This window comes from Heterodontus francisci, chromosome 42 (assembly GCF_036365525.1).
Source record: "Heterodontus francisci isolate sHetFra1 chromosome 42, sHetFra1.hap1, whole genome shotgun sequence".
NCBI classification, from domain to species: domain Eukaryota; kingdom Metazoa; phylum Chordata; class Chondrichthyes; order Heterodontiformes; family Heterodontidae; genus Heterodontus; species Heterodontus francisci.
Window position 1 is genome coordinate 15,505,325 of NC_090412.1, and position 23,283 is coordinate 15,528,607.

Here is a 23,283-nt window from a genome sequence, read left to right on the forward strand (position 1 = left end):
ATAAAAAGGGAACTTTAATATTTCAATGTATGTTTATGCTTTACTTCATTACTGGTTAAGACGTGTTTTATAATAAACTGATAATTTTGTTATTAAAGAAACTTTGTTGGTTTGTTTTATTCTGGGATAAAAATAAAGTCTATGATCGACCACATCGGTAAGTGGGGAAAAAATATAAATATATGTTGCGATTCGTGGAGAAGTGGAACTAGAATAAACAGTGCACTCCTCCCACCTTGGTCATAACATACCCAATCGTGTCTCACGGAAGTTACCTGCTCAACAGCTGATGTACATTAAACATCCTTTAGAACTTTAAGTGGGCAATCCTGGCATCCAAGTATCTGAGAGCAACCAAAGTATGTTGCTTCAGACATGAAAATTTCCTTGGTTGTGTTGGGAAGTCTTTAATAGTCAATATTTAGTCTTAACTGATTTTGTTTCAGCAATATTTTTCCTGATAAAATAAGCGGGAAGAAAAAGATGAATATGCACAGTTTTTCTTCTGTTATAAGCAATTATGTTAAGTGGTCTCCACTATGTGAAGGAGTGGCTTTTGAAGTGTTTGTATGTCTTTAAAATGGCTTATATTGTATGTAAGGTCACTTAAGTACCACTTAAAATGGCTGTAGTGCACATCACATTATATTTGCTTGTAAATACGATTAGACTTTTACCAAGGGAAGTAAAATTTACTACCAATATTTCTTTGTACCTGTGGCCTATTTTGGTCTTGCTGAAACATTCGTTTTTAAATCTAGCACAGTGGTGTATCAGTTATTTATTTAAGATGATAACTGAAATGCTGTATATTATGCACTAACTGAAGAGAGCCATCACATTTTACCCAGCAGGTGGTTTCCATCCAGCTTGGTTCTACAGTACCAGGGCCCAGAGGGGATTACCGGCATGAGCAGCAGTTTGCCTTTGACAGGAGCATGTCCTTGTTGCTATTGATTGGGTTGTTCAGTGGAGTGAGAAGCATTGATTTAGTCTTAAAACTGGTAGTTATGTGATAATCTTGAAGATGAATGGATGTCAAGTGAGATACTGGTGGGATGAAATCAAATAAACTTGGAGTTATTTATTCCTATATGGCAGCAATAATACTTTTGTGGTGTTGAATTGTGGCTGCATTTGCTAGGTCATTGACAGCACCATTAACAAGGGAATACCTACATCATGCATAGGTTGCCTTATGCAGATTAGGTTGAGAATGGATTTTCCTTCCCCACCCAGCCCATTTAATCCCTTTAATTCTCTCATAATGGAATTGATTCCTTGCTGAGATATGTTTACATGGGTGCCAGTCACCCTCTGTACCTCAACCTGGTGGTCAGTACTTGCCATTTTGACTCTACAGTAAGTTCCAGTCCAGAATCCCAGAGAGAGTCTGTGGGCAAAGGCTAGTATAATGATCGGCAACTGTTGCCGTTCATTAGCCACTGAATACAAAATCAGGCCCAATAGGTTGGTCGCATTCTTGTGTAAACACAATGAAATCTATTTTCCTCTATTGCTGTCAGGCCAGACTTCTCAGTCCAGTTTTCTACAGATATGAATATATGGCAGGGTCAGCTATGATGCCTCCCTCCGTCAAACAGATGGTTGAGATCTACTGTCAAGGCTGATATCCAAGTAATGGCCACTAGGTTAAGGATGTTTTGTAGTAATTAGGACTTGTAGAATCATAGAATGGTTACAGCATAGAAGGAGGCTATTCCATTACGCCATTAAAAATTTACTCACACTAGAATGAACAAGTCCTAACTTTCTGGGAAGTTTACTGGGTATCTCAACTTCATGCTGATCGATGTATTTCAATGTGATCGATGTATTTCAATGTCAGGTGGCTCAGTGTGTTTTTTGATTTTCGCATTTAAACGCTCATGTGGTTGACAGATGTTGCTGTCCAATTTACACTTTTATAACTGTGAGCACTATTGGCCTTGCCATTTATTTCTCAGCAAAATCCAACCCGTTTTCTCAGCAAAATCCAACCCGTAATCTCCTTTGAGCCCTTTGGTACTTTTTTTTGTTTTGAAATTTTTTACATGGAAAATATAGACTTATACAACACTTATCAACAGTAATTGTTCTGTATATAGTTTGGAATCGGAGGAAGAACAAGTAAATGTTGGATGTACAGAATGTTTCCTTACAGAATCCATAACATTTCCCTGCCCCACTAAAAAAAAGGCAGACAGGGAATGCCACCCCGAATCCAGCTCTAAAGTTATGAACATGGGATCTGAAGTGACATGGTCTTTTATTTATTATTGCTTTTTGCAAGGAATCTCAGAACCTTCATTCACTTGTCACTCCAGCATTGAAATCCCATGGGATTTGGCACTGGCTTGTGGTTATGAGTAAATTTATTTTCCCTGCCCTTTTACTCAGAACAAGGAACACTCAAACAGGTTAGCAAATGTCAATGTTGACAACTTTCTGTATTTTTGGGATGTTTATCCAAAATGTTTAGATATTAGTCTCTGAGGCAAACATGTCCAAGCTTTTTGTCTTTGTAGGTGGCATCATTGTGTACCATAGATCCTTGGAGTTATAAAATAAATCCTTCTACATCTCCCATTACTGATAATAGATTTTGATGTTCTGACTTAGGGTTTATCTGCCAATAAGGCAATAACAATCCCTCAAAATTCAAACAGAACAAAACTTAGTGAATTAAAAATATACGGGCAAATGGGGCTGTTTCCTAATGTTCAAGGCACAGATGGCTGGGATAAGTGGGTCATTGGCCAAGTTTGGGCACCCCTACTGTAAGGCGACCTTTAAAGTCAGATGACACTTCAAAATTTTCAGGTTATTGGTATCTGTAGACTTGACTATTCCAGCATACTTCTGGTCAGCCTCTGATGTTCTATCCTTCATAAACTTGAGTTGGATACTGTAACAGATTTTCTTACTCTAAAGCAAGGGAGTGTTTTTGCAATCTTCAGGCACAATGCAAGGTAGAAGCTAGTTAACTTTTATTATAGAATAGCAGTGTGTTACTGTCAGTTTTCAACTGTGGGGATCTGTCTCTAATCCAATCCTTGCTACATACACAACCCCAGTTTAAGATTCTTTTTAATAAGGCAATTAACTTGTATTGTCAGGTGAGGATGTGGTAGAAATATGGGATTAGTGTAGGATTAGTATAAATGGGTGGTTAATGGTCGGCACAGACTCGGTGGGCCGAAGGGCCTGTTTCAGTGCTGTATATCTAAATCTAAAAAAAAATCTAAAATCTAAATCTTGTCATGGTTACTTAAAAAAATTTTGAACATGAACTTTCATGTACATATTAGCTGTGGGTGTGGGGCATTCGAGTAACCTGCACTGGAGAGGCAGCTCCATCATTATAATATGTAAATGAGGTCTCATTTCTCAGATTTTAGCAGCTGTTTGAATTTAACTCTAGACGGCCAGGTTTTCCCAGGCTTGAGGTAACCCAGCAACTAAAGGAAGGCAGCAGCAGCCAAATCCAGCAGATAAGTATTATAGAACACTGCTTGTGAGCCTGGAGGTCCAGGAATGTCCACCCGCTCATGGCAGCTCCTCAAGCAAGCCCGCCCACGAACGGCTGCCTCCCCCCGCCCCCACTCCATAATCTATCCCAGGCCCCCTCCCTATTGAATGCGGACCTACACTCCCCAACACCACTGCTCCCCCTATCCCCACCCCAATCCCAATCCCATCAGCCTGTCATGTTCTCTCCTGGTTGCTGGGGCCAAGGCTGGCTTTCCAAGCTGAGCAGCCTCAATCTGACCAAACAAGGATAATGAGGTCCCAGCATTTTTGGGTCTCTTTCAACCCCAAGTAAATATGCACCACCACCCCAAATCTCTTTAATGTCTGGACTGTGGACTCTAGTTTTAAATCCTGTTCACTTAAAGCATGGATGCAGCTTCTCAGAGCAGTGCCAGCTTCCAGCTGGTGTGTGGTGCAATGCTCCCCACCTAACGTTTTGGCTTCCTCCATTTTTCCCCCTTAGTAAACTTGACCATGAGGGCAACAGCTGAAGAATAAATATATGAAAGGTAGAGCAAAAACAAATACTCTGTATACATTAATGTTCTGCTTGCATGTGACTGGAGGAAACATCTTTGAAGTCTCCTGCCCTACTCCAAATGTAGTTAGTAATGTGTTGGGTTGTTGACCCTCTAGTTTGGTCAGCATATTGATGAAGCATACGAGATCCTGGGCATTATTAGGGAACCTGAGCTTTATTAATAGAGGCATAGAGTACAATAGCCAGGCAATTAAGCTAAACCTGTAAAAAAAAACACTAGCTCATTCCCAGCTGGAGTATTGTTTCCAATTCTGGGCAGCACACTTTAGGAAGGATTTGAAGGCTTTGGAGAGGTTACAGAAGAGGTTTACTGGGATGGTTCCAGGGATGAGAGATTACCGTTATGTGGATAGACTGCAGATGGTAGGGTGGTTCTTCTTACATTAGAGATGGCTAAGATGAGATTTGAAGGAGGCATATAAAATTATGAAGGGTTATATAGAATAAGTAGAGAAAAACTGTTTCCAGTGTTTGAAGGGTTGATAACTAGAGGGCACAGAATTTAGGTGATTACGAACCAGAGGCAACATGAGGAAAAACCTTTTCACGCAATATATGGTTAGGATTTGGAATGCCTTGGGATGTTTTATTACATTAAATGCAGTATATAAATACAAGTTGTTTTTGTTCACTTTTTCTGATCAATATCCTACCTCTCCATTGCAATAATATCCTCTTTGACAAATGAAGTTACATCCTTTCCTTTGTGTCCCAGCCTATCTTTATGGAATACTATATACCCTTTCAGTCTTTGACCCATCACTACAATGCAACCAGGTTTCAGAAATACCTACTAAATTCTTTATAGTAACACCTGCCTATTATCCAACCATTTATTTCTAGTATTAGCATAAAAACATCTCGAGGAATTCCATTTGTTGTCAGTCATTTGTGAGCCATCATAACCAAACAGAAGAGCCATTGCTTCAATGAGCAGCGACATGGACAGTACAAGAAATGTTTGTTGTTGTAAATAAAATAAAAAAATTCTAAAAATGTAGTTCAACTCCATTCTTTGTTTGCCCCCACCCAGTGCTCCAACACCTCCCAGTTTAAAATTTTCAGTCCTGTGTTTAAACTCCTTCATAGCATAGCAACTCTTTACCTCTGTATCCTCCTTCAGCCATCTAGGACCCACACTGAGATTCACTCTTTTAAACCCCTTTGCCTCTCTGTTACGACCAGGTGAGTAAGGTGTCCAGGGGTCTTTCTCAGCCTTCACCTGGTCTTATTGTAACAGGGTTTAATTTTAAACAGAGTGTTTTGAGCTCCCCCTTGGTCAATCCTTGTTCACCGCTTTCCAATTATAAGGCAAAGAAATGAGCACAAACAGTCCGCCTTAGGTTTAAAGAAGAAAAGTGAAATTTATTAAAACTTAAACTCTAATTCAGTTAACGCCTATAGATACATGCCGCACCCCATGCTAGCATGCATACGCGATACACACATGCAAATAGAGACAGAAAAGAGCAGAAAAAGAAAATAAAGTAGGTTTGAGGCAATATCAGAAGAGTTTCTTGTTACGGTGCTTCAAGCTCACTGTAGTCCTTTTGTAGGTAGTCTTGCTTTTCGTTGGGGCCCAGTATTCTTCATGAGCCTTGTTCACTGTAGGAGACTTTTCTCTCTTGGGGTTCATGTGTCTTCAATGGGTCTTCAGTTTTGTGACAAAGAGATGGGATCAGACATGAGAGAGGTCTTTTCAGTTCAGGAGCAAACAGCTTTCTCTGTTCAAATTCTCTGGCAAGTTCAAATTCAAAAACTTCAACAGCCAGTTAGTCATGTGACTGCACTGGCCTGACCATGTCTGTTTGTGTATTCGGCCATCTTAACCTGGAATGCTAGCCTCTCTACCTTCAACGTCTCGTAATCAAAAGTCTATTGTGGATTAAATTGGAGCAAGGAGTGGCCCCTTTGTCCTTTCCAAGTACTATCTGTTACTGTGCAAATATCTTTCCAGTCAAGGGTCTGGTGGGGTGTTTTTTAAAAACATGTTCTTTCTTTACTCCAGTAACAGTTTACAAATCTATGTTCATGTGGCGAAATATGTGTCTCATTCTTGGCAGGTGGGGGCCTGCCTGACCCCTCTCCAACTCCCTTTCTTCCTTTAAGATCCTCCTTAAAATGCATGTCTTTCATCAACCCTGCTAATATTTCTTCCTTTGACTCCTAGTGCAATTTTGTCTGATTACATCTCTTTGAGCTGATGATGTTGATGGATAGCTGATTATTTTCCTCTGCTTGTAGGTTTGTTATTGAAATTAGGCTACACTGTTCAGTTATGAGCAGATATTTACGAATGTTATATGAAACAAAAAGCAAAATGGATTAACTCTGAGTCAATGTGCCATAATTTGACATGTACTTTGTAATTGGGTTTAATCAATCAGGACTTTTATAATCATTCAGTCTTGACTGTCGTCTGGATGAAGAAATTTATTCATCTTGCCAGCAGCTGTTTCCAAGTTTTCACAGCTGTGCAAAATGGTTTTGTTTGTGCAAAAAGTTAAGTATGATTCCAAATATATTTTTTGAAGTTATTGGGAAGTTACTGCAGACTTGTTAGAACGCTGTATTTTGTGTAATTGATAGAATTATTAAAGGTGCTTAAAAAACTGATTACCTTGACAGGGCATCATGCACAATGTAAAGAACTACAATGTATAGGTGAAGTATTAATCGTTCAATGTTTTGTAGCTGATTTGTGTTGTGTAATGAAGCTTTTGGCAGTTGTAATATCAATCAAATCAAAAAAGTTATCAACCAATTGAAAATTCGGAAAGATTTTTTAAAAATTGATTGCCACACAGAAGCCAAACAATTAAAGTAGGTAAGGTTCCTAATTTATGCCTGTTACATCCATTTAGTTTATAGCTGAAGCAGTTATTGACTTCCCCATAGGAAGTACTTGACCTATGCAGGATGCATCCCCATAACTCAGCAGGGTGGGCTTTCAAAAATTGCAACATTCCATTCTGTGGCATGTGCTTTGATGCTTTTGTGCCTTGTTCTGCTGCAGGGCACAAAAATCATAAAATGTAAACTTTATTTGTTTTTAAATGGAAAAGTGCCAAGTTTTTGAAAATTGTCCTTTTTTATAATTTTTTAATTGACTGCTAATTGAAATATTTTCTCAGTTTCTACCCATATAAGCAGATGTCCACAAATTACGATGTAATCTTTTTGGGACAGGGTGGGAAAGGAAGTTAAAAATTCTAACATTAAAAATAAGTAATGGTATAACAACTACAAGGACTTCAGCTTTTAAAATGCAAATGAATCAGAGCATTTTATTTCACATTTCTTCTGTTCTTTTTTATTCAACCTTGCTTTTCCTTAATGTAATCCTAATTTGTTTACCAATCGATCACAGACAGCAAACTTTTGATCTTTTGTATCATTGGGTGATAAACATTTGTCTCCAGTACATGAAACACTGAAGAGGTTAAAAGCAATTTCCTGTAATAAATTACTGAACTGGTGACTTGAGGGGACGGGTGGGGGAGAGGGAACCTTTTTCTCTGTACAGTGTGTGTTAAATGTGACTTCTAACATATCGTAGGTTACTGTTGTGGTCATTGTTCATTGCTCTTTGTGCCCACAGGTTTGGATCATACAAGATTAGTTTTATTAATTCATGAATACTTGCTGTAGGGAAAATGTCAAGCTGGTGGTGTGAACAGTGTAAACTTTTGTCAATGATTAGATGTGCTGTTATTATCTGAGCCTTAAATGCAAAAAGCTGCCAAACTTTCCGTTCCAAAAACGTCAGTAAAAAATAATCAACTAGGTATTAAACCATTCATGAAATTCTCTGAAGTGACTGGAGAAATATTGAAGGAGAGAGAGGTCGAACAATGCTATTTCTAAGTACTGTTTAAGTTGACCTGTCAGTTTATGTGTTTGTCATTATGTCTGTAACTTGGTTTCATGAGGATTGCAATATCTCTTCAAAATAGCATTCTAAAGTGAATTTCAGTGAATCAAATAATACAAGTAAGCATTCTTAAGTTATATGGTTCTTATTTTAGTAATTGTCTAGCCAGGTGTGTCAAACTCAAAAGCAACAACAACTTGTATTTATAAAGCACCTTTAAAGTAATAAAATATCCCAAGGCGCTTCACAGAAGCATTATAAAACAAAATATGTCACCAAGCCACGTAAGGAGATGTTGGGTCAGATGACCAAAAGCTTGATACTAGAGATAGATTTTAAGGAGCCTCTTAAAGGAAGAGAGAAAGGTAGCAAGGTGAAGAGGTGTAGGGAGAGTATTCCAGAGCTTGGGGCCTAGGCAACTGAAGCTGTAACCACCAATGGTGGAGCGATTAAAATCGGGGTTGTTCAAGAGGCTAGACTTAGATGAGTGCAGCTATCTCGGAGGGTTGTGGGGCTGGAAGAGATTAGAGATAGGGAGGGGAAAGGCCATGGAGGAATTTGAAAGCAAGGATGAGAATTTTAAAATCAAGACGTTGCTTGAGCATGAGCCAGTGTAGGTCACCGAGGTGAATGGGAGTTGGTGCAAGTTAAGATACGGGCCTCAAGTTTACAGAGGGTAGAATATGGGAGACCAGGCAGGAGTGCGTTGGAATAGTCGCGTCTAGAGGTAATAAAGGCATGAATGAGGGTTTCAGCAACAGATGAGCTGAGATAGGTCGAAGTCATGAATATGTGGGCGGAAGCTCATCTTGGCGTCAGATGTGATACCAAGGTTGTGAACAGACTGGTTTAATCTCAGACTGTTGCCAGGGAGAGGGATGGAGTTTGGAGCGGGAACTGAAAGCAATGGCTTCAGTCTTCCCAGTAGTTAATTGGAGCAAGTTTCTGCTCATCCAGTACTGGATGTCGGATAAGTAGTCTGATAATTTAGCAACAGTGGAGGAGTTGATTGTGATGTGATAGTGAGGTTTAGCTGGGTGTCGTCAGCATACATGTGAAAACTAATGCTGTGCTTTCGGATGATGTCGTCAATGGGCAGTATGGAGATGGGAAATAGGAGGGGGCCAAGGATAGATCTTTGGGGGACACCAGAAGTAACTGTGCAGGAGCAGGAAGAGAAGCCAATCCAAGTGATACTTTGGATTCGATTAGATAGATAAGAATGGATCAGGTGGGAACAGTCCCACCCAGCTGTGGACGACAGTGGAGAGGTGTTGGAGGAAGATGGAATGGTCAACAGTATCAAAGGCTGCAGATAAGTTGCGTAGGACAAGGAGGGAAAGTTTACCTTTGTTGTGATCTCCTAGGATGTAATTTGTGGCTTTAGTAAGAGCTGTGGTGGAACGGAAACCTGATTGGAGGGATTCAAGCTTGGAGTTCCAGGAAAGATGGGAATGGATTTGAGAGGCGACAACATGTTCAAGGACTTGGGAGAGGAGAAAGAGGTTGGAGATGAGATGGTAGTTTGTAAGGACGGTGGGGTCAAGGGTTGGTTTTTGAGGAGAGGGGAGATGACAGCAGATTTAACACGGAGAAGGATAACACCTGAAGACAGAGAACCATTAACAATATTGGCTAAATTCAATTTAAATGGTGGATCTGACCCGACATCCTGACAATTGCCTTTGGCCATATTCACCACAAGTTATTAGGACACACTGGGGTATGCATTTTCTTGGGTGTAAAACAGGATCAATGTACACCAGTTTCTTTGTGCGAGATCTTGCACTTTTTTCTTATTCACGGGATGTGGCCGTTGATGACAGGCCAACATTTATTGCCTATCCCTGATTACACTTGAGAAGGTGGTGAGCTGCTGCCTGAACAACTGAGTGGCTTGCGAGGCCATTTCAGAGGACAATTTAAGAATCAGCCATTTTGTTGTGGGTTTTGAGTCACATGTAGGCCAGCGGGGGTAAGGACAGAAGGTTTCCTTCCCTAAAGGACATGAGTGAACCAGTGTTTTTTTTTACAACAATTGGGTAGTTACACGATCATCATTGCTGATTTTAGCTTTTTACTCAAGATTTTTATTTAATTAACTGAATATAAATTCCCCAGCTGCCATAGTAGGATTTGAACTCCTGCCTCCAGACCATTTGTCCAGGCCTCTGGATTACTAGTCCAGTAACATAACCAGTATGCTACCCATCCCATAACATGATGCTAGATTTTAATCCTCACTTTTTGGGCATCCCTGGGAGCTGCCTGAAGTTAGCATTGGATCAATTTATATGTGCAAAGAAGGGTCCTGTGCCTGTTTTAGGACTGCAGAATGCATGCCAAATTAGGTGGGGCATGCGCTGTGCAAGCTCTGACTTGATTTTCTGGTCCTACAGTGGCCTAAAAGGGACCACTAGAGGTGGCTAAAGAAATGGTAGGAACCTTTTTTTTTAACTTTCAAATCTGTGGAGCGTGGAGGAGCAGGAGCGCTCTTCCCAATTCCCTGCATGCTACTATGGTCCACTGCAGGCCATGCTCTACCCTCTTGCATCTCCTTTGTTTATTCGAGCTTGTGATGCTCCCGGAGTGCAGTGAGAACTCTCAATCTCTGACCCCATGTTTTCCATGTTTCCACCAGTGGAGAAAAATCTTTCACTGTTTACTCACGGTAAGGTTCTCAGGTTTCACTCACCCATTTTCTGGCTGCTCCTCTCTTGGCATCACTTTCCACTCACCATGTTGCTTCTGCTGCTGCTCCTGACTCTGCAGCTCAGGTTCTACATGCACACTGATGATGCCCAGCTTTACCTCTCCACTGCCTCTCTTGATCCCTCTACCAACTCTGTGTTGTCAGACTGTTTAACTTGCTTCCAGTCCTTGAAGAGCAGCAATTTTCCTCCAGTTAAATATTGGGAAACCAAAACCACCATCTTCGGCCCCCGCTACCAACTATCTACCCTTGCCACCAATTCTAACCCCACCCCAGCCAGTGTCTCAGTTGGAGTTACAGCAGCAACTTACATTTATATAGAACTGTTAACATAGCAAAACATCCCAAGGCGCTTCACAGGAGCGTTATCAAACAAAATCTGACACACAGCCACATAAGGCGCTAGTAGGACTGATGCCCAAAAGCGCGGTCAAAGAGGTAGAATCTTAAAGGAGGAGAGGTTGAAGGAGGGAATTCAAGAGCTTAGGGTCTAGACAGCTGAAGGCACCGTTTCCAATGTTGGAGTGATTAAAATTGACAATGTACAAGTGGCCAGAATTGGAGGAGTGCAGAGATCTCAAAGGGTTGTAGGGTTGGAGCAGGTTACAGAGATGAGAATGAGGCTGTGGAGGGATTTGAAGACCAGGGTGAGAGTTTTAAACTTGAGATGTTGCTGGACCAGCAGCCAATGTAAGTGTCAGCGTGTATAGAATGATGGGTAAAGAGGATTTCCTGACACGGGGTGATGAGTGAATGGGACAAGAGAGTTGAACAAGACTGTTTACAACCTTGGCATCCTCTGTGACCCCACGTTGAACATCCAGCTCTTTCTCCTCTCCACTTAGACTGCCTGCTTCCACCTCTGCCCCTCTGCTGCTGAAATGCTCAGCCATGCCTTAGTCATCTTCAAACGTGACTATTCCAATGCTCTTCTGGCAGTGTCTCGTCCTGTACTCTCCATTAACTTCAGCTCATCCAAAATTATGCTGTCCTATCCTTCACTAAGTCCCACTCACCCATCACCCCTGTGCTTGTTGACCTGCGTTGGCTCCAGGTCCTTCAGTATCTCCAATTTAAAATGCATATTGCGTTTAAATCCCTTCATGGCCTCATCCCTCCCTATCTCTGTAACCTTCTCCAGCCTTGCAACCCTACAGGAACTCTATGTAGCTCCAACTCTGGGATCGTGCATTCCCCACTCTCTTCAACACACCATTTGCAGCTGTGGCTTCAACCATTTTTAGACCCTAAGCTCTGGAATTCACTCCATAAGCCCCTCTACCTCCTTTTAAGACCCTCCTTAAGGTGCACATCTTTGCCTAAGTTTTCAGTCACCCTACCTAATATTTCTTTTGGGTTGGTATCAATCTTTGGTCTGATCACTCTCCTGTGAGATATTAAAGGTGCTATATAAATTCAAGATGTTGTTGTTGTCGTAATGGTTGAATTTAGAGCTATATTTTAGATCCTGTCATGATGTTATGAATGAAAGGATATTAACATAGTAACAGCGAGTGACCACAAGGGAATTTTCTTAGCAATATATTAATCTATTATGTGATCCTTTTTCGGAAAAATATAAATCATGAATTTCAACATTTTTGGCTTGGCAAACATAGTGATTGGGTATATTTACAGTATCTTGATGAGAAGGTAGAATTGCTGCCAAGAATTAAAGCCATAAAAATAGTGATTTTGATTTTCTGAAAACATTCTAATTTGGTTTAATTTTTTCCAATTAAATATTGAGAAGATTGAAGCCATTGTCTTTGGAGCCTGCTTCAAACTCTCTTCCCTAGCTACCGACACCAACCCTCTCCCTGGCAACAGTCTGGGACTAAACGAAACTGTTCGCAACCTTGGTGTCATGTTTGACCCTGAGATGAGCTTCCAACCACACATCCATCCCATCACTAAGACCGCCGAATTCCACCTCCATAACATCGCCCGACTTTGCCCCGTCTCAGCTCATCTGCTGAAACCCTCATTCATGCCTTCATTTCGTCTAGACTTGACTCCTGTCTGGTCTCACATTTTACCCTCTGTGAACTTGACGATATCCAAAACTCTGCTGCCTGTGTCCTTACTTGCACCAATTTCCGTTCACCTATCACCCCTATGCTTTCTGACCTGCATTGGCTCCCAGTCAATGAACTCCTTGATTTTTAAAATTCTCATCCTTGTTTTCAAATCGTTCCATGGCTTCGCCCCTCACTGTCTCTGTAATCTCTTCTGGCCCCACAACCCTCAGATACCTGCACTCCTAATTCTGACCTCCCTGATTTTAGTCGCTCCACCATTGATGGCCATGCCTTCAGTTGTCAAGACCACAAACTCTGGAATTCCCTCCCTAAATCTCTCCAACTTTCTACCCCTCTTCCTTTTATAACCTACCTCTTTGACCAAGCTTTTGGCCATCTGCCCTAATATCGCCTTATGTGTCTTGGTGTCTAATTTTGCTTTATAATGCTCCTCTGGAGTGCCTGGTGATGGTTTGTTATGTTAAAGGCGCTACATAAATATAAGTTGATACATTGTGAATAGAGTAAATCTTTAGTATCTACTTCATCTTGATACTAAGGACTTATTGTATTCAAACTGGCCATGAAGAGCTTTTATGGCCATTTGGGTTTTTAGATCTGATCATTTGATTGGATATAAATGTTTACATTATCAGATTAAGCTGTTGTTGTAGAATCAGGCACTAGACTAGTTAATTTAATAGCTTCTGTGCCCAATGGATTCACAAAATGCTTTTGCATGCAGCTACTATTTATATACACTGTAGCAAATCACATTTAACCAATAAGGAAGAGAAAGGGAGAGAGGACTTGGATTTATATAGTGCCTGTCATGACTACAGGAATCGCCAAAGCACTTTGCAGCCAATCAATTATTTTTGATGTTAGTTACTGTTGCTTGATACAGGAACAAGTCAGCCAATTTATGCATTATTGAGTCCTACAAACAGTAAACGAGAACAATGACTAGAAATATGTTCGGATAATGTTTGTTGAGGAATTAAATGTTGGCCATGACCCTGGGAGAATCCCTTCTCTTTGAATAATGTCATGAGATCTTTTACATCCACCTTAACAGGCAGACAGGGCCTCTCTGTAACGCCTCAGCGGAGAGATGGAAGATTTGACAATGTAGCGTTCCATCAATATTGCACTGAAAGATCAGCCTAGCTTATGTGCTAAGTTCCTAGAGTATGCTTGAGTACATAATCTGCTGGATCAGAAGGGAGAATAGTACCAACTGAGCTAAGCAGATATTCAAGGAACGCTTAGTATGCCTAACCAGATATTGGTCACCAGAAACAGACGCTTTTAAGCTGTTTGGCTATGTAGGACTTCAAAGTAAACTCAGCAGTTGATGTAAAATTTGGAATTTAAAATTTAGGAGCCTGTATGTTAAAAGCTCTCAACTAAGGAGCAATAGCTCCTGTAATACTGTTTTGATGAGCTAATTTTAGCTTCTACTCAAATAGATTATACAGATATTGTTATGTAGATGCATTCCTTGCAATGTTTTCTGTTACTACCATTTTCTGGTCCCACCGGCAGCTTACACCTGAGAACCCTAGGGAGCAAGCTTAGCTGTCAATGAAATTGTATGCATTTGTGGCCTTGTTAAACAAAATAATTCATGATACTCTTCAGTATATGCAGTTTGTTGACTGAAGTATCTTGAGTGTGAAAGAGTTATTATAAAGTGTAAAGAATGCTCAGATTAGCAAAAAATAAAAATTCAAATTTTTAAAGGATTTTGTTTCATGGAAGGGTGACCTTTGAAGTATTGTTTGCCAAGTCAAATCCAAATGTTTGGTTCTGCCAACAGTGCAGATATACTTGACCCTACCCTGCTGCCTATAGAGGAAAACTGACATGTCTCCTATCCCCTGATCTCCTGATCAGCTTGCCATCTACACCAAGAAAAACAAAAGCACGTTATCTCAACAAATGGTTCAACATTGGACACCACCCCAGACGCTTGCACAGTAATAAGTCTTTTCTAAAAAGCCCTGTGATCAAACGGTGTATGTGTGCTGTTATTCCAGTCATTATGAAATTCCATTCTCATGACGTCAAGAATGAAAACTACTCCCCACAGCCTGCTGTCTCCATTTCTTTGTTGTTGGAAAAGAACTGAGATGAGAATTTTCCCAAAATGTTTCATGGCAGTCAAGCTATGGTTCTTACTTTGACCATTTTTAATGGAATTTCAGTTATTTGCTTCAAGGTTTTCTTAGGCCCTATAACAACCTAATTTTTTTTTTTGCACTTCAACTACTCTGAAATTTTTCTTTCAGCTTTCTGAGTGGATTTTTCATTAGTGTCCCCACTCCTAGCTTAACCAATAAAGAGTGAGTTTCATGGGCAGTGGACCTGCACCTCTATCTACAATAATGGACCCTACAATTATACTGATTATGACAGCCAGCTATGAATGACTTTGATTTTAGTCTTCTAGTCATTGATGCACCTCTCAGACCAAAGAGGTTGCATCATTCCAAGCAGAAGGGCCACCCGCGCATCAACACGAGCAGAATTTCTCATCCACAGCTGTTACAAAAATTTCTAAATTCACTTGTAACAGCCCTTCAAAACACTCCCACAGGGGATGCTGAGACCAAATGGGCCCACATCAGAGACGCCATCTATGAGTCAGCTTTGACCAGCTATGGCAAACGTGCGAAGAGGAATGCAGACTGGTTTCAATCTCATATTGAAGAGCTGGAACCTGTCATAGCCGCTAAGCGCATTGCACTGTTGAACTACAAGAAAGCCCCCAGCGAGTTAACATCCGTAGCACTTAAAGCAGCCAGAAGCACTCCACATAGAACAGCCAGGCGCTGCGCAAATGACTACTGGCAACACCTATGCAGTCATATTCAGCTGGCCTCAGTCACCGGAAACATCAGAGGAATGTATGATGCCATTAAGAGAGCTCTTGGGCCAACCATCAAGAAGATCGCCCCCCTCAAATCTAAATCAGGGGACACAATCACTGACCAACGCAAGCAAATGGACCGCTGGGTTAAGCACAACCTAGAACTGTACACCAGGGAGAATGTTGTCACTGAGACTGCCCTCAATGCAGCCCAGCCTCTACCAGTCATGGATGAGCTGGACGTACAGCCAACAAAATCGGAACTCAGTGATGCCATTGATTCTTTAGCCAGCGGAAAAGCCCCTGGGAAGGACAGCATTGACCCTGAAATAATCAAGTGCCAAGCCTGCTATACTCTCAGCACTACATGAACTGCTTTTCCTGTGCTGGGACGAGGGAGCAGTATCTCAGGACATCCGCGATGCCAATATCATCACCCTCTATAAAAACAAAGGTGACCGCGGTGACTGCAACAACTACCGTGGAATCTCCCTGCTCAGCATAGTGGGGAAAGTCTTTGCTCGAGTCGCTTTAAACAGGCTCCAGAAGCTGGCCGAGCGCGTCTACCCTGAGGCACAGTGTGGCTTTCGTGCAGAGAGATCGACCATTGACATGCTGTTCTCCCTTCGTCAGATACAGGAGAAATGCCGCGAACAACAGATGCCCCTCTACATTGATCTCGCCAAAGCCTTTGACCTCGTCAGCAGACGTGGTCTCTTCAGACTACTAGATAAGATTGGATGTCCACCAAAGCTACTAAGTATCATCACCTCATTCTATGGCAATATGAAAGGCACAATTCAACATAGCGGCACCTCATCAGACCCCTTTCCTATCCTGAGTGGCGTGAAACAGGGCTGTGTTCTCGCACCCACACTTTTTGGGATTTTCTTCTCCCTGCTGCTCTCACATGCCTTCAAGTCTTCTGAAGAAGAAATTTTCCTCCACACAAGATCAGGGGGCAGGTTGTTCAACCTTGCCCGTCTAAGAACGAAGTCCAAAGTACGGAAAGTCCTCATCAGGGAACTCTTCTTTGCTGACGATGCTGCTTTAACATCTCACACTGAAGAGTGTCTGCAGAGTCTCATCGACAGGTTTGCGGCTGCCTGCAACGAATTTGGCCTAACCATCAGCCTCAAGAAAATGAACATCGTGGGACAGGACGTCAGAAATGCTCCATCCATCGATATTGGCGACCACGCTCTGGAAGTGGTTCAAGAGCTCACCTACCTAGGCTCAACTATCACCAGTAACCTGTCTCTAGATGCTGAAATCAACAAGCGCATGGGAAAGGCTTCCACTGCTATGTCCAAACTGGCCAAGAGAGTGTGGGAAAATGGCGCACTGACACGGAACACAAAAGTCCGAGTGTATCAAGCCTGTGTCCTCAGTACCTTGCTCTATGGCAGCGAGGCCTGGACAATATATGTCAGCCAAGAGCGACGTCTCAATTCATTCCATCTTCGCTGCCTCCGGAGAATCCTTGGCATCAGGTGGCAGGACCGTATCTCCAACACAGAAGTCCTAGAGGCGGCCAACATCCCCAGCTTATACACACTACTGAGTCAGCGGCGCTTGAGATGGCTTGGCCATGTGAGCCGCATGGAAGGTGGCAGGATCCCCAAAGACACATTGTACAGCGAGCTCCCCGCTGGTATCAGACCCACCGGCTGTCCATGTCTCCGCTTTAAAGACGTCTGCAAGCGCGACATGAAGTCCTGTGACATTGATCACAAGTCGTGGGAGTCAGTTGCCAGCGTTCGCCAGAGCTGGCGGGCAGCCATAAAGGCGGGGCTAAAGTGTGGCGAGTCGAAGAGACTTAGCAGTTGGCAGGAAAAAAGACAGAAGCGCAAGGGGAGAGCCAACTGTGTAACAGCCCCGACAAACAAATTTTTCTGCAGCAGCTGTGGAAGAGCCTGTCACTCTAGAATTGGCCTTTATAGCCACTCCAGGCGCTGCTCCACACACCACTGACCACCTCCAGGTGCTTACCCATTGTCTCTCAAGATAAGGAGGCCAAAGAAGAAGTCATTGATGCACCTGTTGTTATAAAGAGCCGCCTGTTTTGGGAATCAAACTGAACCTTGGTGTTTAATCCATATCCTACGTGACAGCAATGCAGCATGCCAGTATATTTTTTTTAATGAATTTTTTTTTCGCTACTTTTTCTGGAAGAACATTCCACTTATCTATAGCTATCATAATATTTAAGCACTATAATCATATCCTCCTCTAATTTTAAGTGAGAATAAATTGAACTCAGACCCGTTCTTCACAGCTAGCTAAATCAAGTTCAAAAATCATCTTGTAGCATAAAATAGGAATGAGAAGTAAAATTCAGCCAATTTAATTTGCCTTATTATTTAGGTCATATTCCGCAATCATACCCCCTTCATCTTTTTACCTGACACCTAGCATGAATCCTCTGCTCTTGTTGAACTGAGAATTTCTCTTTCTTTCAGTGTTTCAACTGTGTTCTGTTGTTTTCAGACAATCTCTCTCATGGCATAATTCTTAAGGTGGTTCTTTGGGTCATCGCACATGTATGTACAATGTGCTGGAGGTCTACTTCGTAATCAGAAAAGAATAGGTTGCACTTTGCTCTGAGGAATGCATGGGTTAATTGCTGCTTTGTTCAAGACTGCAGTATATCCCAATTCAAGAAGAATTCATTTGCAAAGCTTTTGTCATTTTTATAAGACCTTCATCTGCGTCGTTTTGACCCATCTGTGAGATCTTGAATCAAGCTGTGAGATGTAATTTATGATAGCAAAAGGGCAAAATTATTGTAAGGAGGGAGGTGTTGACAAGCATTGACAGTCACTTGGTACATTGGCAGGTGAGTCAGACTCAGAGCAGGCAGATCTCTGCCAAAATCCCTCTTGGAGATCTGAATTAAGCAGTTGGTGATGCGAACGCCTGGTGTGCAGCATTGGGCTTGAATGATTAGAACATCAAGGTGGTTGGCGTATTGCAAAATATCCTGCATAAGGTTTTCCGCCATGTGAAAGGTCCTAAAGCTGATGAAGAAACTCTTGGGTTTGGGACAACAGCGGTTGGAATCATTATCAAATATGAGAATACACACCAACCCAGGGTTTGTTGCCCATCAGTTTTCCTGAGAATTCTATGGGGCCTGGGTCAGAGCAGTGTCCAGATAATATTGAACTAACATCCTCCACACAAGTTTATCTGAGTTCTTTTCTGTTGTGTGGGGCAGGTGGGGGTGGGGGGTGGTTGTGGGGTAACTGCTCGATGCACCAGTTCCTCCTGCAGGGGTTGGCATAAACCCTGATGGAAGGTCTGAGTGTTGAAGAGGATGATTGGATATAATTGGGCACAAACTGAGATGTTTGACCGAGAAAGCATGCTGCAGAATTCCTTCGACTGGTCTCACTTAGGTAGATGAATTTGGTATTCATCCCAGTGAAGTGAGGTAGGAATGGATGCTGTATAGATCTCTTAGATTTGTTTATAAGATTGTTTACCAGGCTGATTATGTAGTCATCTTTTGGCAACCTTGGAAGACCTGTGCAGAAAATTGGAATGAAAGGTGGCTGGGGTGTCCTATCTGTATTTACAGATTGAGTTTGAGGACTACACTAATTTGGAGGTGATTGTTGTCCTTTTGTGATTCTGAATATTGCTACCTGCTCTTGATAACTTACTTTTTTCCTGTTTAACGTCTCATCCAAAAGACAATACCAACATTGTAGCACTCTTTCTCCACTAAATGATGAAATCAGCTCTCTGGAATGGTATCTTCTGACACAGAGCCATGGCTGACACTAGTTTGCAGAGACAGGCTACTATGTTCTAAGAAATCAAATTTTTGTTTACCATTCTGATACAAAATGACCTAATTGTTGGCTTATTAAGGGCATTATTCATGTAGAACAATGGTAATGTTTCACTGTATGACCAGGAGAAAGTTGTGTGAACTCTTGACAATATTAGCATCCCTAGCCAATTGTGTACTTTAGCAATGTTCGAAGATTCCAAAACAGCTCTCCAGTTCTCTTCTGTGCCTCTACACTGAATATTTATGACATCACTGGAGCAACCTAGGAGGGAAGCAAGTCAACTGAAGGGTCTAAATGGCAGGTAACCTCCTGAGAGGGGAGGAAAGAAGGAAGGTAAATGAGCCATTTGGAGATTGAAGTGGCTCTAAAATTACACTCCTAGTAACGGAAGATTAGAGTGAAGTTAACCCATAATTGCAGACACTCTCAATGTGTGGGTTTTTCACACTATTGCACTGTAGGTTTTTTTCTTCGCGAGGATTTCAGTAAAGGGTAATGGTGGGCTCATGATCTTAGTACTGTCAAAAGAAAATAAGAAAGTTGGGCAACATTTTTTGGTTTGTGTGTGAAAGAATTGTGGAGCAGCTTGCCAGAGAGTACTGTTATTGATAATACTAGCTTATGAATTCCGCACGTGTTTATTAAAAAAAAACTTTTTCTGTGCTGTATTAGCATTAGCATATATTTTAATTGTGATAGTGCCTCAGCTATAATAGTGGACAGAGAAACATCTTAGTGCTTTGAATATTCCTATGTAAATAATGTGAGCAGTAAACTGTTGAGAAACAGTGAAAGGAGTTATGATAGCCATGCTGAAAGCATAAGAGAAGTAAAGAAAAAGAAAGGATACACACTGAAAAGAATAAAGGTAAAGCTAGTTTCGGTGGGTAAATTGAAATTGTTCGATAGCTTCGGAGGAGAAGAAAACATAGAAAGCAACATTAATGCTACTTCATGCAATCATCGAAGTGCTGACACATACACGTTAAGAACAATTCTGAACCTTGTGTATGAATACTGGGCTGCAATGTGATTACATTTGACAGACGTATCAATATTAGAAAAATCGGACAAAGAAATCTGTGTTGGAGATAAAGGAAGAAGTGCATCCTTGTTCATTTAAATTGTGCAGATTAGTTGTGCTTTGTGTCCACCAAAGTTGGATAGTATGTTTTCTTTATGTGTTGAGACAGATTTTACATTGCTGCATTTAACAGAACATAGTTGGTACAAAACATGTTTAATCTTAGCAAAAGGATAATGAAACTGAGAAAAATAATGATGAAAATGGGAAAGTATTCTAGTGTAAGTTCAGTGATGATTCAAGGGATGGAAAATTATAGTTTTGAGCAGAAACTTGATAATGGGACTTCTCACTGGAGCAGAAATTGCTAAAAGTAGTTTTTAAAGTTATGAAGGGTTTTAATAGGGTGAATTGGGGAACACCATTTCTTTTAGTTAGGAAGTCAGTGATGAAAGCTCGTCAAAAATTTGTCACTGGGTCTGCAGGAAGGTTGACATTAGGAGAATGTTTCTTTATGCAGATGGTTGTTGAAGGTCGAATCCCTGCCCAGGTAGTGCTTGAAGCAGAAACCATCGTCTTTTTAGAGAAAATTGGATAAATATTTGAAGCAAAGGAACATACATGAGGAGAGAATGGGGTAGTAGGATTAGTTTTGAACAACGTTAACATAAAGCTGATGCAAGTGATCAGCCAAAATCTCTGTTTTTGTGGCGTAGACTTTTGACATTTTATTTTATTAATTCTTGGGATTTGGGCATCCCTGGCAGGGCTAGCATTTATTGCTTTTCCCTAGTTCCCTTGAGAAGCTGATGGTGGATCTTATGAACCGCTGCAGACCGTGTGGTGAAGGTGCTGTCACAGTGCTTAGGTAAGGAATTCCAGGATATTGACCCAACAAAAATGAAGGAAGGGCAATATATTTCCAAGTCAGGAGGGTGTGTGGCTTGGGGGGAGGACTTGCAGGTGATTGTTCCTATGCACCTCCCACCCTTGTTCTTCTAATTGTTCGAGCTCTGAAGATGGAAAAGAGTGAACCCCTTATTTGAATTGTTTAAGTACTGAGGGTTGGTGTATGAAACCTGTATAAATATCTATATAAAGAAAATCTGTGATAGAAAATTTATCTAAGAGGTATAATCAACTATGTTGTAACTTTTATCTTTCTGGTTTTTATTTGAATTATATGCAACTTACACTCTCAGATTTATTAGGCGTCAGCAGACTGAGTTGAAATTAGATTTTTTTTTTGGTTCAGCTGCAATTTTGAGGTAGTTTTTGACGATTGCATCTGATTTGTTAAAGCAGTCTTTTCAATTCCTGTGGAACAAGAACTCCAAATTAGGAAGTGAGGAATTATGATCGAGTTAATCCCTCCTATTTAAATTCCCCCACAATCAACCCTTCCTATCTGGGAGTGGAAAAGAAGGACCATGTCCAAGGAAGTATTCTGGAGTGGGATAGTGAGGTAATGCATTGAACACAATAATCTTATTGAGAGGCTGCAGTTGTGTCATAACTCTGAAACTGTTCAAAGTTCATTTTTTTTTTATCAACAATATTTCAGTCCCAAACTTTATGATTACCTTGGAACATACTCCAAAGTTTGCTATTCTCTGATGTATATAAACCCAAGAATTTCTTATCTCTCCTGACGCGAAACAGAAGACTATCGTAGCAAATAGCAATGGAGACTTAAATCCTGCAATCAAATAGAGATTTGAGAAGCAGCAATATTATCCCATGTGCCTTAACAAGAAATTATATTAGGACTTCATTGAATAATAGAGGTGAATATCATAGTTTTTATATACTTAGCCCAAGTTTTGTTTGGCTATTTTAAAGGTTATTATTGCTGAACTGCCTGGCACATAACCATTATGTTTAGAATGCTGACTCTTGATGCATTTTCCAGTGATAAACACATACATCAAAAAGAAATCAGTACAACATACTGAAACACCATTCTATTGAAAAAACATGCAGTTATTTATTGAGCTACTTCTGGCATAAGGGTGGAGTGACGACTACATTTTCCACACTGTTATTTATTAAGCCAGTGTCATCTAATAATCTTCATATACACTGCTTTTGGCTGGGCTCAAGATTGCTGATGCCTCCTTAGTAGCAACAGCAATCATTGAATAATTCAGACCTATTTTGATAGAAAATTAAACCTGTTTCAAAAGCTTAACTGTAAAGGCACAATCTATAATTCCTTAATAAAAATTTATTTTGATACTTGCCTTAGAGTGAGTGCAATGGAGGTTCATTGGACTGGGATGAGGGGATTGTCATTTGAGGAGAGATCGCGTAGACTAGGCATGTATTCCCTAGAGTTGAGAAGAATAATCATATTGAAACATAGAAATTTCTTAATGTCGTCACAGGGTAGATGCTGGGAGGATGTTTCCCCCTGGCTGGGGAGTTTAGAACTAGGGGGTCAATGTCTCAATTGACCATTTAGGACTGAGATGAGAAACTTCTTCACCCAGGGGGTTGTGAGCCTTTGGAATTCTCGAGCGCAGCAAGCTGTAGATGCTCAATTGTTGAGTGTATTCACATCAGAATTTGTTAGAATTTTAAATACTAAGGGAATTGAGGATATTGGGGGAAGTTGAGGTAGATCGGCTCTGCTTTTATGGCAGAACAGTTTGAAAAGTCCAAATGGCCTGTTCCTTTTCCTGTTGTGTTTTTGTTGTTCAAAATTGGGTAATCAATTGTACTTTTCAAAGTAAATTTCTTTACTGTTATCCTGCTATAAACAGACTTTTTTATTGAAGTTGCAGATGAAAATACTGACATTTTGGTTTGAGAAGTTCAGCATTCTATTAAATTGTATAGAAGAATAATTTAAAATGTAACCTGAGCTGACTAAATTATCTTGCAAGCTGCTTGAGC

General features: G+C 40.9%; 1 protein-coding gene across 4 annotated transcripts in view; it reads left to right on the plus strand.

The window, feature by feature from the left end:
• kat6b (K(lysine) acetyltransferase 6B) overlaps positions 1–23,283 on the plus strand; it is a 240,170-nt gene that overhangs the window by 66,805 nt on the left and 150,082 nt on the right. The gene's annotated exons all lie outside the window — the stretch shown is intronic.